The following is a 15,071-nucleotide window of genomic DNA, read 5'->3' as shown; positions in this document are numbered from 1 at the left end:
GGTAGGCAGCTATTGCTGCTCTAACCTGTGTCCGAACATCTTCAGAGCGGGATTTCCGCCACCAGTGTTCTAGTCGTCTCACCTCCTGTCTCAGACTTCGCAACCGGGGTGTATACCACGGTGCTGTCTGAGTTCTGTTCAGGGGGAGAGGACGTTTCGGAGCCACCTGGTCTAATGCCCTGGTGATTCCCTCATTCCACTCCATCACCAGGGTTTCGACCGGGCGACCTTCAGCAGGTTCCAATTCCCCCAGCGCAGTCAGGAATCCATCCGGATCCATCAGGCGCCTGGGGCAGACCATTCTAATAGGTCCTTTGCCCTTGCGGAGGGTGTGTGGCAACGAGAAGTCAAAGTTCACCAGATAGTGATCTGACCATGACACAGGGGTAAAAGAAAAGGCCCCCAACTTCAGAACACTCCCCTCCATTCCCAGGACAAATACAAGGTCGAGAGCATGACCGGCTACATGGAAAGCTTTTTAATCTCAGTAGACTGAAAGCAAAAAGTAAGATAATGTCAACCTCTGTCATAGAACTTCAGTATGCCGATGATAATGTAGTCTCTGCACATTCTGAGAAAGATCTTCAAACTATCCTAAATGTCTTAGCAGAAGCATACGGAAAGCTTGGGCTCTCACTTAATATTAAAAAACTCCAAATGCTTCATGAACAGGTGCAAACTAGTCCCTTTGTAGCACCATCAATCCAGCTTAATGGTGTGATGCTGGAGAACGTTGATCACTTCCCCTATCTTGGCAGCTATCTCTCTGTAAAAGCTGTCATCGATGCTGAAATTCAACATCATCTGAGCTCTGCAAGTGCCGCATTCTCCTGAATGAAGCGTAGAGCGTTCGAGGATTGGGATATTCGCAGGGAGACCAAAATGCTTATTTACAAAGCCATTGTACTACTGACCTCACTGTACGCTTGTGAAACATGGACCATTTATAAACGCCACTCCCAATTTCTTGAAAGATTCTACCAACGCTGCCTCCGGAAAATTCTGCAAATTACTTGGGAAGACAGATGGACTAATGTTAGCGTTTTGGAAGAAGCAAAGACTACTAGTGTTGAAACAATGATCCTTCAACATCAACTTCTCTGGACTGGCCATGTTACCGTCTTCCACCGTCTTCCAAAGCAGCTACTTTACTCTCAACTTAAGGACAGAAAACGGAACATCGGTGGACAGCAAAAGAGGTTTAAAGATGTTCTTAAAGTGAATCTACAATGTAACATGAACATGGACAACTGGGAAGCCTTGGCCCATGAACGTCCCAAATGGAGGTTGGCTATTATCAAAGGTGCTGTGAACTTTGAAGAAGCACGAATATAGGGTGAACGGGACAAATGAGCTAAGCGGAAGGCATATTAAACAAATCCTCATTGCGACCATCTTCCATCTGGAAACCTATGTTCTCACTGTGGGAGGCTGTGTGGATCCAGAATTGGCCTCCACAGCCACTTACGGACCCACCGTTAAAGACCTTATCTTGGAAGACAATCTTACTCGGCCACGAGTGATCGCCAATGAAAATGAATGAAATAGTGGCTGCCATCCCAGCAGGATGATAGGATCTATCTTGTTTGTTTCATGTATTATTATCTTGAGGTATATTTTGAAGTGTATTTAATAACTCCTTTAGCTTTGCCTTATAACTCATTTCTGAGGGGCAGTTGCCCTCTCTTTCATTGTAAACTCCTGCCATTTTCTCTCTCTCCCCTCCATTGGCTGTTGCCAACTTTTCCCTCAGACTTGGCATCTCTTAAGGCAAAGTAAGTTGTTTGGGGTTGTTTTCTGGGCAGAGGGAAAAGCTTGCAATATTGAAGTAAAATTGTCACCCTCAAGAAATTTCATTGTGAATTATCAGAATTACCACATGTATGTTAATATATTTAGGGTATTTAACCTATTCCCATTATCATGGCACTTGTAAAATGCTTGGCGTAATGACAACCATGGTGAAGCAGAGGGAGAGGGAAGATAGTGTATCTCACTTCCCATGGGGCCCTTCTTGTTAGTCACTTTGGAGATCAGTACTGCCACCGATCCACATTTAGCGTTGATGGCATATAACTCTTTAATTTTAAACCTTAAAGCCTCTTTTACAATGTCATCCCCTTCTTTAAGGGCCCCTTCCTTCCCTGGTATTCCCAGATGGTTTGATAAGGATTGCCTTGGTGTCAAGAGACAGCTGAGACGGATTTATCACCATTATTGACAGCTAAATCTAACTACCCTCCCCTCTGAGTATTTCACTATCAAAAAGAAATACAAGCAAATGATAGTCACCAAAAAAAGACAGGTGATGCATGAAGACTGGAAAGCTCTAATCCAAGCTTCCAGGACAAAAAATTTGCAATGTTTTTTGGGGATTGTTTCTGGCTCTATGAAACCATTAAATCCGGCCCCTTGCCACATATCTCCACATCTTTGGGAAAAATATTTCTCTACTTGTAATGAGACTGTAAACGTGGATCTTCTTGATAATCCAACAAATCTTCCCACATGGCCACCAGTAACTCAAAAAGAAATTGCTGTACTGATTGCCTGCTTGAAACCCGGCAAAGCCCCTGGTTCCGATAATATTCTTTCTGAAATGTTGAAAACCCACCAAGCTTGGTGGGCCCCTCTCCTCGCAAACTTCTTTACTTTAATCAATAACTCGGGACGTATTCCTGAGTCATGGCTTGAATCCATAGTAATCCCTATATTTAAAAAAGGGAACAATGAGGACCCTGCAAACTACCGCCCAGTTAGCCTCCTTTCCATCATCGGTAAACTTTACGCTTGCTATTTAAAAGGGAAACTCTCCTCTTGGTTAGAGGAGGAAAACATTCTCAGGAGGGAGCAGGCAGCTTTCAGGAAAGGGAGGTCTGGGATTGAGCACTGTGTGATCTTAAATCACTTAGCCGAAAAATATAAGAACCGCTGGGGTAATGGCTTGTTTGTTGCCTTTGTCAACTTGAAATCGGCCTTTGATTCCATCCCCAGAGAGATACTATGGGCAAAATTTGCTAAAACCACAATTGATAAGCGACTCCTGTTTCTAATTAGCCGACTGCACCACCTCACATCCCTCCATGTAAGGTGCAGTCGTGAAGGACACCTTACAAATCCTATCAATACATCAAAAGGAGTTAGACAGGGTTGCATTCTTGCCCCGTTATTATTCAATTTTTTTATGAATGACTTGTCTCTTTACTGTCAATCCCCGGATTTCCACCCCCCCAAACTAGCGAATCTGCACTGTCCACTGTTATTGTATGCAGATGATGCTGTTCTCTTATCCGTATCTAAAGTAGGTCTCAAACGTTTAATTAGATCTTTTATGACCTATTGTCACGAAAATAAATTGATTATAAATTTTTCTAAAACAAAGATACTAGCTTTTGCTAAACATTCTCCTACTCATGATTGGATAATCAATACTCACAAAATTGAACAGGTTTCCCATTTTAAATACCTCGGGTTATTATTTCACTCATCATTGTCTTGGACGCCCCATACTAGAGGAGCCATCTCTACCGCCCAAAATTCAGCCAATGGCATCCGAAGGTTCTTCACTAAAGGAGGACAATATATTCCGGCTGCCATTAAGGTTTTTAGAGCTAAAACTATCTCCCAACTTCTTTACGGGGTACCCTTATGGATTGGCGCTTTCAATTCCTCAATGGAGGCGGTTCTATCCCTATTCCTTAGACAAATTCTAGGTGTTCCTAGATGTGTTCCATCGGCGGTCCTCAGGTTAGAAACTGGTCTAGCTTCACTCAAGTCCCAAGCTTGGATGGCTGCTCTAAAATTTTGGCTTAAAATGTCATATGATTATTCATCTGGTTATCTTCCTTTACTTTGGGAAGATCTTTTCATTTCAAAATGGGCCAAAAATTTTACAAATTATCTTGCAAGTATTGGCCTTTCAATTGAACATCTGGCGCCTCAGGATCCAAAGTTAGCTAAGCTTTCAATCCTGACGCGTATCAGTGACATAGACTTTCAAAAATCCATCACCGCAGCCACTTCGACCTGTTCCCCTATTCACCTTGGTTTAAGTTTTGCGCCACTGCTCAGTGCCCCATATCTGGAATACCTCACGATCCCTAAATATCGTCTAGCCTTTATGAAGGCTAGATTCAACTGTTTAAATTCTGCCTTACTAGAAGGGAGATTCCAGCGCATTCCTTATCCAAATCGTCTATGCCCTTGTGGTGTCAGTGCTATACCTTATTTCACGTTGTTTTTGAGTGTTCCTTATATGATGATATCCGTTTTAAATTTATAACTCCTATCATAAATAAATTTCCTCATAAACCGCTAGACCGCCTACTTGCTTATCTTTTGTCAGCGGCTAGCAGAGATAATACCCTGCTAGCAGCAAAATACATTTTTGCGGTCCAATCAGCTCGGAGGGTATTCATTCCCCCAGATGTTCCCACTATTCCATGAAATTGTTTTATGTTCCATAGTTTTTACTGTTTTTTAATTATGTTTGCTGTCTCTGTATATTCTGTATATCTGTTAAAATTGTACATAGCTTTTACATCAACTTTCTGGTCTATGACTGTAACAATAAAGAACTGAACTGAACTGTTAGTCACTTTGCACAGTTTTCAAAAATTATACAGCCACAAGAGTGGCTGTATACTATAGTCAGCATGAATTTTTCACATTCCGCAATGCTAAATTAAAAACACCTCTCCATGCCATTCTGATGCTTCCCATAAGCTCATTTCAAATCAAACCTTACAAAATGTATAGTCCTGAACTCAGAAACGCTTGCTTAACAACCCTCTGAATTTTCATGGCGATACACAAAACAGTCAGAGAGAATTGAGAGTTCAAAGTGTAAAATGAGAGAGAGAGAAAAACCAGACCCGTTGGACTTTTTTCTGTCAGAGTTCTCATAATTTGTTGAAATTAATTAAAAATCAGCCATGTTCACAGAGTACCTGTCTTATTCCTGACCTTGCCCCATACTCTGACCTTCATCTTCTTCAGTTCAAAAGCTAAAAAATGCCTAGCTGATTTTTAATTAATTTAAGAAATTTAGCATTGAACTCAATGATAAGGCCGGGCATGCTCAGTAAGAATCAACTGTCAGTATTCTAAAATCCAGACTCATAGCTGCTAGGATTGGCTAATCAGGGGATCACACTCACACCAGACCTTTCACTTGAGACAATCATGGCTTCTCCCAAAGAATCTTGGGAAGTGTAGCTTGTGAAGCGTGCTGAGGGGAGACTCCTATTTCCCTGACAGAACTCCAGTGGCCTGAGTGGTTTAACAGTCAGCCACTCTGACTAAAGTTCTGTGAGGGGAACAGGGCATCTCCTAGCAACTCTAAGCACGCTTCACTAACTACCCTCCCTTTTGCCCCTAGCCACCCCATTCTTTCAACTCTCCTTTCCCCTCCCCATTCCCCTTCAATCTCCTTCTTCCCCTCCCCTCCCCTCCTTCTTCCCCATGGTCAGTTTTACCTATCCTAAGCATGGTTGTACGAGAGTAAATCCCATTGAACTCAATAAGCATGCAAATGATCAAACCTGCCTTCCCCTCCTCCTTCCTCCCATCACCTCCCTTTTGCCCCTTCCCTCCCCTTCTTTCACCCCTCCATCTCCCCTTCCAATCGCCTCCCTCCCTCCCCATCCCCCTCCTTCTGTTCCCCTCTTCCCCCTTCCTCCTTCCCTCTTTTCTCACCTTCCTGTTCTCCTCCCCCATGGTCAGTTTAACCTATCCTAGCCATGACTGCACAGGAGTAAATCCCACTGAACTCAGTAAGCATGCAAATGATCAGACCTGCCTTTCCCCTCCTTCCCCTCTGCTCTCTCTTCTTCCTTTCTTCCTCTCCTCCCCTCTTCCTTCTTCCTCCTCCCCTGCCCACTCCAGCCCTCCCTCCCTCTCCTCCTCCTCCTCCCCTCTGGTCAGTATGCTAAGCATGATTGCCTGGGAGTAAATCCCATTGAACTCAATAAGCATGCAAATGATCAGACCTGCCTTTCCCCTCCTTCCCCTCTCCTCTCCTCCTCCCTCCCTTCTTCATCTCCCCTCTCTTCCTTCTTCCTTCTCCCCTGCCCACTCCAGGCGCCCTTCCCATGCTCAGTTTTACCTATCCTAAGCATTTGCAGGGGAGTAAATCCCACTGAATTCAATAAACATGCAAATGATCAATCCATTCTCAGTAAGCTTGGGCAGGATCCTATTTCTTACCTCCCGGATTAAAAAGCAGAAAAATTCACTAATAGTCAAAAAACCTTGTGGTTTAAGAACGTACCTATAGCCAACAGATATTTCTATAAATCTTTAAAAAGCAGGGAAATTGGGCAGCTATAGTGAATGTACTGGGGGGGCAGGAGACCTGATCTCTCTGAGATATTGTACTGCCCTACAAATTTGTCAAAATGCAAACATAATGTGGGTTGGTCTTTCACAGTCCAATCCACTTCTTGTGTAGCTTCCAAAGCCTTTTTATTCTTTGACTTTGCTTGTTAACTATGCTGGCATCCTCTTGGCCTTGGTGGTACCTTTCTTGATCTGTAGTATACATTCTAGCTGAGCTTCTAATGTCACGTTTTAAACAACTTCCAAGCATTCATCTGATCCTCTTAACTTTGCCTTTCACCTTCCCTGTTACCCATCCCTTAATATTTGGGAAGTTTCCTCTTTTGAAATAAAATGTGACTGTATTGGATTTTCTTGGCAATTGTCCATTAACATTTACTGTATATTGAATTTGATTGCACTGTAGTCACTATTTGGATACTCTGTTCATAGGGTTTTGACAACAGAATTACAACATGCTGATGTAATGACCACAGAAGATTTATGTAACTTTAAAGTTGACAATGAGGACATTGCACTTGTCAAGGATTATCAATACCTTGGCAAAGTCATTAACCAAAATGGAGACAATAGTCAAGAAATTAGAAGAAGACTAGGACTGGGGAGGGTAGCTATGGGAGAACTAGAAGAGGACCTCAAATGCAAAGATGTATCACTGAACAGGATCATTCAGACCATGGTATTCCCGATCTCTATGCATGGATGTGAAAGTTGGACAGTAAAAAAAGTGGATAAGAGAAAAATCAACTCATTTGAAATGTGGTGTTGGAGGACAGCTTTGCAGAAATTATGGGCTGCAGAAAAGACAAATAATTGGATGTTAGAACAAATTAAACTAGAACTATTATTAGAAGCTAAAATGATGAAACTGAGAGACCAGTCAGCCTAACATCAATCCCTGGAAAAACTCTGGAGCAGATTATAAAGCAGTCAATCTGTAAGCACCTTGAAAACAATGCAGTGATTACTAGGAGCCAACATGGATTTATGAAGAACAAATCCTGCCAAACTAATCTTATCTCATTTTTTGATTGGGTAACCTCCCTTGTAGACTGTGCAAATGCTGTGGACATAATATATCTCGACTTCAGCAAAGCTTTTGACAAAGTGCCCCATGATATTCTGATTAGCAAACTACCTAAATGTGGGCTGGATAGAACAACTATCAGGTAGATCCACAGTTGGCTCCAGAATCGTACTCAAAGAGTGCTTATCAATGGTTCCTTCTCAAACTGGGCGGAAGTAACAAGTGGGGTACCACAGGGCTCGGTCCTGCGCCCAGTGCTCTTCAACATTTTTATTAACGACTTGGGTGAGGAGGTACAGAGCATGCTTACCAAATTTGCACATGATACAAACTTGGGTGGCATAGCTAATACCTTGGAAGACAGAAACAAAATTCAAAGGGACCTTGATAGGCTGGAGCATTGGGCTGAAAACAACAGAATGAAATTCAACAAGGATAAATGCAAAGTTCTACACTTAGGAAAAAGAAACCAAATGCACAGTTATAAGATGGGGGATACTTGGCTCAGCAATATGACATGTGAGAAGGATCTTGGAATTGTCGTTGATCACAAGCTGAATATGAGCCAACAGTGTGATGTGGCTGCAAAAAAGGCAAATGCTATTTTAGGCTGCATTAACAGAAGTATAGTTTCCAAATCGCATGAAGTATTAGTTCCCCTCTATTCAGCACTGGTTAGGCCTCATCTTGAATACTGCGTCCAGTTCTGGTCTCTGCACTTCAAGAAGGATGCAGACAAACTGGAACGGGTTCAGACGAGGGCAACAAAGATGTTCAGGGGACTAGAAACCAAGCCCTATGAGGAGAGACTGAAGGAACTGGTCATGTTTAGCCTGGAGAAGAGAAGACTGAGGGGAGATATGATAGCACTCTTCAAGTACATGAAAGGTTATCACATAGAGAAGGGCCAGGATCTCTTCTCGATCGTCCCAGAGTGCAGGACATGGAATAATGGGCTCAAGTTGCAGGAAGCCAGATTTTGACTGGATATCAGGAAAAACTTCCTAACAGTGCCATATGGCAATGGAACCAATTACCTAGAGAGGTAGTGGGCTCTCTGACATTGGAGGCATTGAAGAGGCAGCTGGACAGCCATCTGTCAGGAATGCTTTGATTTGGATTCCTGCATTGAGCAGGGGGTTGGACTCGATGGCCTTATAGGCCCCTTCCAACTCTACTATTCTATGATTCTATAAGACAGGATTCACTAGAAAAGACAATAATGCTGAGAAAAACAAGGGTGTAGAAAAAGAAGACCAAAGAAGAGATGGATTGATTCCATAAAGGAAGTCACAGACCTGAACTTACAAGATCTGAACAGAGTGGTTTATAACAGATACTATTGGAGGTTGCTGATTCATAGGGTTGCCATAAGTCATAATCAACTTGAAACCACATAACAACAACCACATATTTACTATTCCCTCACTGTTCATAATCGGTTCAATAACACATCTCACACCAGGTCCTGGGCAAGATTAAATTATTCTTGGGAACTCCACATATGGAGGAGTCTTCCCCTTTGGGGATTTCTAGTATGATGGACTCTTATGTCCTCTTTAATGTATGGAGCAACACCATCACTTCACCCTTCCCTGACCTTCCTATAAAATTTATATTGAGAAATAACCATGTCCCTCTGGTTCTCCCTATTCCATTCAGTTTCGGATATGCCCACTATATCTATGCTGTCATCGAAGACCAAGCACTCCAATTCAGCCATTTTGGCTCCAAAGCTTCTAGTATTAGCATATAAACACTTCTATACAGTTTTTCTCTCCAAATATCTTTGGCAATTTCATTTTAATCTACAGTGCTTTAGCCTCTCTGAATTGCTATCATGTGCCCTGGCACTCTCAATATCTTCTACCTCTCCCCCATTTAAATAATCATAAATTTGACCCCCTTCATCTTGAGGGGAAGATTTGTTCCAAAAGAGACCCTCCTCAGGTCCTGTCAGTTTCCCCCTCACAATCAGGTTAAAAGCTGCTCTGCTACCTTTTTTATTTTAAGTGCCAACAGTCTGGTTCCATCCTACTTCAAGTGGAGCCCATCCATTTTGTACAGGTGTGGCTTTTCCCAAAGTACATCCCAGTGCCTAACAAATCCCAACCTCTCTTCCTGACACCACCATCTCACACATTGAGACTGTCCAGCTGTGCCTGTTGAGCTAGCCTTACATATGTAACTGGTGCTGAACAGGTATGCTATTTATACATTGATATAACTGTATACATTTATACACTTATCATTTGAGTTTATTAGTTGTGAAATGGAGGATATTTTGCATGGCTTAATTCTGAACTTTCATATGACTCTGTTTTGTTTCACTTCAGATTGGGGTTGTATTCAACTAAGTCCTACTCAATGTAGACTCACTGAAATTTGGTCATGTCTGTTAATTTTCAGTGGGTCCAGTCTGAGTAGGATTAGCATTGAATACCACCCTTGGAATTTATGTAGTATGTCAGAAAGATAATCCAGAATTGCCTTTCAGTTCACAAAAAGTTCTGAGATCTAGTGGAGACTCTCATTGTAGGAAACAGGAAGTGGAGGGGGTCAGTTTTCAATTATTCCTCTTGCAAACCCCAGCACCACCACCCATGCTCTTCCAGCTTTTCAGGGGATACATCAGCGGCAGGGGGTGATGTTTTAAATTTGCCACCTTCCAATGGGAGCATCCCGTGAACAGTATTCTGTGCATGGGAAATCTGGATCTAGCCTTTATATATAATGTAAGCACAAGATTTAGTACCTTCTCAGCTTTTCTCCAAGGGCCACCACAAATACAGTTGAAGTGAAAGATATCTGAAGCCCAGAAACATGGAACTGGCTATTATTCACTAAAGAATGCCCCCCCCGGATGAATTAAAGCTCTAAAGATAACAGAGGTAGGTGGGTGGGTTGGGGTGTGTGTGGGAGAATGGGAGGTGGGATGGAAAGAGTGTATTTGGAAATAGGTTTTCCATAAAAGGGAATTTATGACAATAGAAGTACAGCCAAATTATTTCTTTTTGTCTAAGTAGTTCTTGCTGGTTCACGCCTGGTTTTTGAGTGTGCCATTTCTGTCCTAATTAGGGTGGTGCAACTCAGTGATGTATGTACAGGACATGAACATGAATTACATCAAAATTATTATCTAGACATATTTCTCCTAACCAAATGTTTTGAAGCCTTGGAAAAGACCATAAACATGCCATGCTTTAAGTTTTAAAAGCAATTCTTTACTTGGAACAAACTATGTTAAAGGGTCCTTAAGCATGCAATGTATTATTTCAGTTGATTTGTTGATATTCTTTAGCTTTTCCAAAATGTTTGCCTGAATGAAACTACTTCTGCTTGTGGCTGTATGTGTTACCAGTTAGTTACGGAAAGAATAATTTTAGTTCTCCAAAATGTGAAATCTTAAAAAAATTAAGACACATGGGAAACTATTTTCTGGTGGGAAAATAATGGAAACTTAAATGTATGTCCATATAAAAATGCAAGTTCATTGTCTGTCTTGGCTACATAACTTGGCCTTTGGTATGTTGCAGCGTCGTATCTTTCAAAGGTCTTTACATACTGAACATCCAGTGTCAAAAGCATATTTCAGCTGCAACGGAGGAAAAGGTAGCAAGTCTCTGTGCACAAGACCACACAGAGATCTATTACCTCCTTGACTACACAAGGCTCCCCACAGTTCACCTCTGCTCATAAATGTCCATGGCTCTCACTAACATCTGTGCAAGATGTTTATAAGTCTGTAGTAAGGTTTTCCCTATCTTGACACTGGAACCATCAGTGTCGTGTATGTTTGTGTGTGTGTGTTTGTGTTTGTGTTTACATAGTTTTTCCTATCTTAACAGTGTGTCAGGCTGGAGTATCTAAACTTCTATAAAAGTTCATGGGCTGCATCTAATGCTCTCTGCCCTGTTGTGCAGTGGGAATCTGCTGGGGTGTTCACAGTTCTCCCCCAGATGTATTGTGGAGAGTGTGGCAGTACTGTCAGGCGTTTTAAGATGACTAAGAACATTGTTCTTGTTCTCTAATATTTATCATCTTGATGTTTTGTAAACTGTTATATACTACTATTTGAATTTCAACAGTTGTAATTTTCTATTGTTTTTTATTGTTTTATTGTTTTCACTATATTTTAACCTATTGTGCTACTTTGGGTCTCTGTTGGCCACAAATGGCATAAAACATAAACTTCAACCTAATCTAATTTTGCTGATGAAAGGATTCTCTCTCTCTCTCTATGTTTTGGGCTTTGGGAATATATATCAAATACATACCCCTTGAACCTGCCAGTTTTTGTTTTGACATCTGCCTTTTTATCTTTTGTAAGAGTAAGGTTGTTGGGTTTTTTAGAGCAGGGCTGAAATACCACAGAATGTCAGTTTCTGTGATTCCCCCCCCCCTGAGAATTCTTTTTTTCAACTTCCCCCTGAACTGCTGAGTAATTGTAGCTCCCCCAACAACCTGCTGGAGAAATCAGTGACATGCTCCCATCCCCAGTTTTGTAACCTGCAAATATTGTTTAATATGATTTTAATATTGTTAAAGGAAGCAATGGGTTTGAACTAATAAAACCATAGAATTGTATAGTTGGAAGGGGCCTACAAGCCTGTAGAATCCAACACTCTGGTCAATGCAGGAATCCAAATAAAAGCATTCATGACAGATGGCTGTCCAGCTGCCTCTTGAATGTGTCCAGTGTCAGAGAGCCCACTACCTCTCTAGGTAATTGGTTCCATTGTCATATGGCTCTAACAGTTACGACGTTTTTCCTGATGTCCGGTCGAAATCTGGCTTCCTGCAACTTGAGCCCATTATTCCATGTCCTGCACTTTGGGATGATCAAGAAGAGATCCTGGTCCTCTTCTGTGTGGCAACCTTTCATGTATTTGAAGAGTGCTATCATATATCCCCTCAGTCTTCTCTTGTCAAGACTAAACATGCCCAGTTCTTTCAGTCTCTCCTCATAGGGCTTTGTTTCTAGTCCCCTGATCATCCTTGTTGCCCTTCTCTGAATTCATTTCAGTTTGTCTGCATCCTTATTTTATTTATTTATTTATTTATTTATTTATTAGATTTAAATCCTGCCCTTCCTCCCAGTAGGAGCCCAGGATGGCCTCCTTAAAGTGTGATGTCCAGAACTAGACACAGTACTCAAGATGAGGCCTAACCAGTGCTGAATACAGGGGAACGAATAATTCATGTGATTTGGAAACTATACTTCTGTTAATGCAGCCTAAAATAGCATTTGCCTTTTTTACAGACACATCGTACTGTTGGCTCATATTCAGCTTGTGATCAACAACAATCTCAAGATCCTTCTCACATGTAGTATTGCTGAGCCAAGTATCTCCCATCTTATAAATGTGTATTTGGTTTCTTTTTCTTAGGTGTAGAACTTTACATTTATCCCTGTTGAATTTAATTCATTTGTTTTCAGCGCAATGCTCCAGCCTATCAAGATCCCTTTGAATTTTGTTTCTGTCTTCCACGGTATTAGCTATCCCTCCCAATTTTGTGACATCTTCAGATTTGAAAAACATTCTCTGTATCTCGTCATCCAAGTCATTAATAAAAATGTTGAAGAGCACTGGGCGCAGGACCGAGCCCTGTGGTACCCCACTCATTACCTCCCTCCAGTTTGAGAAGAGTCATAAGCACTCTTTCGATATGATTCTGTAGCCAACTGTGGATCTATCTGATACTACTTCCTTCCAGCCCACTTTTAGCTAGCTTGCTAATCAGAATATCATGGGGCACTTTGTCAAAAGCTTTGCTGAAGTCAAGATATGTTATGTCCACAGCATTCCCACAGTCTTCAAGGGAGATTGCACAATCAAAAAATGAGATAAGATTAGTTTGGCAGGATTTGTTCTTCATAAATCCATGTTGGCTTCTAGTAATCACTGCATTGTTTTCAAGGTGCTTACAGATTGACTGCTTTATAATCTGCTCCAGAATTTTCCCAGGAATCGATGTCATGCTGACTGGTCTGTAGTTCCCAGGTTCTTCTTATTTGCCCTTTTTGAAGATAGGGACAACATTAGCCCTCCTCCAGTCATTCGGCACTTCACCCATCTGCCATGATTTCGCAAAGATAACAGACAGTGGTTCCAAGAGTTCTTCAACCAGTTCCTTCAATGCTCTAGGATGCAGTTTGTTGGTCCCTGGAGATTTGAACTCGTTCAAAGTGTGTCGTGAGCCATGTGGGAAGGGGCTGGATAGACAAGGGCGATACAACTCTAATAAATAATATTAATAATAGATGAAAGAGCCTGCCCTAACTGGTATTCCTTACCATCATTTGGCTCCCAGAGTGTCCACATGCAAGTACACCATTAGCAGCTAAAGACAATGGTAGGAAAGCGGAGCAGAAAAGTAGAAGCTTAGAGATATCTACTACATGTTGATAATTAAGTGGGAGAATCTGCTCCAGAATTTTCATTATGGATTCTTTTGGTTTTGCCTAAGGGCTACAATAATTAGAACGTGTAATTATCTAATATCTCAGGTTACAATCACATCATTCATTTAAAGCACAAGGCTTCCCCTCGAAGAATCTTGGGAACTGTAGTTTATCCCTCACAGGATAGCAAACTACAATTCCCAGGATTCTTTGGGAGAAGGCATGTGCTTTAAATGTGTGCTAAATGTGCTTTAAATGTATAGTGTATACATATGTATACATAGTCTTCAGGTGTGGACTTCTGAGATCAAGAAGGGATTCCCACGCCTTAAGATCTAGCAGTGGGGCTAGATTGGGCTGGCTACAAACAGCATTAGATTTCAGTGTTGTTGATATTTCCTGTTGCATACAAATGGAACATCAGGACTTCAATAATCCACTCATAACCATAGAGTGATTTTCTTGTAAGTTACAAAGGCTATTCAATTAAGTAAAAGGAAAGCTATTTCTGAGAGCAGAACACACCACCTTTCTCAAGATTGCCCTCAAAAAGGCATGGTACAAGTTAGAGCTTTTAGGAATATTAATGTTTGATAAGTAACATCAACATAGAGTAGCTGTGAAAGAGACAAAAATAGCCTTTGGTCAGAGAAGAGGTTTTGCTTCAAACCTCTATCTGACTCAGGAGTTTGTTCACAGAATTGTACATGTGGCAGGGATAGAGGGCACACATCAGTTGCTGTCATTCCCCCACCCCAAATTATCTGGACTGCAGTTTGCTGCAACTAGTGGAGAGAAGCAAAAACAGTATGTTGATACCAAAGCTCTTGCAAAGCAGAGAGCTCTAAATTATTCAGGCAAGTGAGCATTGCTCCAGGTGGAGGCAAGTTCAACTCTGTATAGTTGCCTATCCTCTATGCCGTAAAGAAGAATTATTTCCTGATCTTGCACCAATGATGATACTCTTAGCATGTAACAAAGCCTTTCCACTGAGAGTTACCCCAAACTTTCCTGGATATACATCCAACAACATCCTGCATCTTAACTGTAGTCCCAAGTGAACTGAAGTCCCAGTGCTAGATCTTGGGCAGGATGTGGGAATCCAGTCTTGATCCCAGGAGATCACACCTGTGAAGTAAAAGTTTAAAAACGGTAAGAAACCTAGCAAGATATCCCAGTCCTGTGACTATATCTGTGGGGTTCTTTGCTCCTATGCTCTTCTAAGGAGACCATTCTAAAGCTGTATTCCTCTAATAGCTTGAACCCTTAGAATCATAGAATAGCAGAGTTGAAAGAGGC

General features: G+C 41.6%; 1 protein-coding gene across 5 annotated transcripts in view; it reads left to right on the top strand.

Annotated features, from left to right (window-relative positions):
* Positions 1 to 15,071, top strand: part of NTRK2 (neurotrophic receptor tyrosine kinase 2) — a 305,262-nt gene that overhangs the window by 18,266 nt on the left and 271,925 nt on the right. The gene's annotated exons all lie outside the window — the stretch shown is intronic.

This window comes from Rhineura floridana, chromosome 1, assembly GCF_030035675.1.
Source record: "Rhineura floridana isolate rRhiFlo1 chromosome 1, rRhiFlo1.hap2, whole genome shotgun sequence".
In the NCBI taxonomy this organism is placed as follows: domain Eukaryota; kingdom Metazoa; phylum Chordata; class Lepidosauria; order Squamata; family Rhineuridae; genus Rhineura; species Rhineura floridana.
This window is presented reverse-complemented; position numbering and strand designations above follow the sequence as displayed.